The sequence below is a fragment of the Cavia porcellus genome, unplaced genomic scaffold (genome assembly GCF_034190915.1).
Source record: "Cavia porcellus strain 051 isolate PalLab524CR breed Dunkin Hartley unplaced genomic scaffold, mCavPor4.1 scaffold_18, whole genome shotgun sequence".
NCBI classification, from domain to species: Eukaryota; Metazoa; Chordata; class Mammalia; order Rodentia; family Caviidae; genus Cavia; species Cavia porcellus.
The window spans coordinates 43,960,476-43,962,047 of record NW_026947501.1 but is presented as its reverse complement, the minus strand read 5'-3'; positions in this window follow the sequence as shown (position 1 = coordinate 43,962,047).

Genomic DNA, 1,572 nt, shown 5'->3' with positions numbered 1-1,572 from the left:
TCTCTCTTCCTGCTTCCTGGCAATCATGAGATAAGCAGATACCTTTTTCCAAGCCTTCCTTACATCATAGTGTTTCTATATCATCATCCCCTTAAAAGCACTGAAGTCAGCAGACCACAGACAGAAATCTGTGTAAACATGAGCCAAAATAAACATCTCTCCTCTTATATTGTTTATCCCAAATATTTTGTCACAGCAATGGAAAGTTCAATAACACAGAATCCTACAGGATTTATCTTGAAATTGAAAAGATGTTTCAAGTATGTAAAAGATGTAGTTAACAAATGGGCTGAATGTTTGAATTTTTTAAAAAAAAATATCCCAATAAAAGATGTATTGCCATGGATCCTCCTTCAAATATTCTTCTTTTTATTTATTTAAAGAGAAAAAAAGAAAGGAAATAAAAAACAAAGCAGTAACAGCCTACAAATAATACAGAATTTCAAGAAAAAAAATATACAGTAAGAAATCACTAGTTAATACGTTACACATTGTCATCTTAGGAACAGTTGTCCAAATTATAAAATTAAAGCATATAAAGTGGACATTCATACAGTGAGATTGCAGACAGTTCCGTTCAATAGTCCAATAAAAACTCAGTAATATGGTTTTCCATCCTACACACTCAAACATACCTGCAGTTATATCCCTTAGGCCATCTTCTTTTCCTCTCTTTTTTACAATAACAATTACACTTTTTGGATTTTTTTTTACTCCCACAGTTCTTATTAATTTTTTTTGAAGATAATAAAACCTAACGTGACTAAACAGAACAGAGTTGGTTGGAACAGAAGGATGGGCATAGTACATGATGTAAAAATAGAATAACAGGTCATCAAAAATGGTCACCATTGTGCCTCTTGCTATTTTTAAAAAGAATTGCCTATATCATCAGGTAAATTGAATTGATCAAAACAGTACAGTACAAGACCAATAAAACCTACACTGGAGACCTTACAGGACTTCAAAAGAAGATAATAGTCAAACCATAATGGGCATCAGAGTAAATCTTATTGCCTTCAAAGTGGTTGCCTATACCCTCAAACTTGGCATTATCAAACAAAGTAGAATATAGTAGAATCAGACAGAACAAGATGGAGAGGGTAATACTGGGGTTCAAATCAGGTTAATAGGAAAACAAAAAAGTTACTATAATATATCCCGCTATTTTTAAATTTAGTTTTCCCTTAATTGAAAAAAAAATAAGAAAAAATAGATTAATTTTTTAAAAAAAAGTGTGGAGATTGAGATAAAAGAGGACATTGTAACAGAACAACACAGATCAGAACTGAACAATTTAAGCATCATTGTGTTTCACCCCCAGATAATCTAATATAATAGTAGTCACCATAGTGCCTCTTTCCTTGAATTATTTGAGTATAACTTCATATACTATAGCATCAAGCATATCAAGACAGTGTGAAGCCATTCAAGAGAATTAAAGAATTACAGGGTATTTGGAATCAGTTAACAGAAAATGAACAACGGTTTCTATATTAACTCTTTGCCTATAAAAAATTTTGTTTATACTATAGCATATAGTAAAATATATTAAGATACAACATGTTAAAA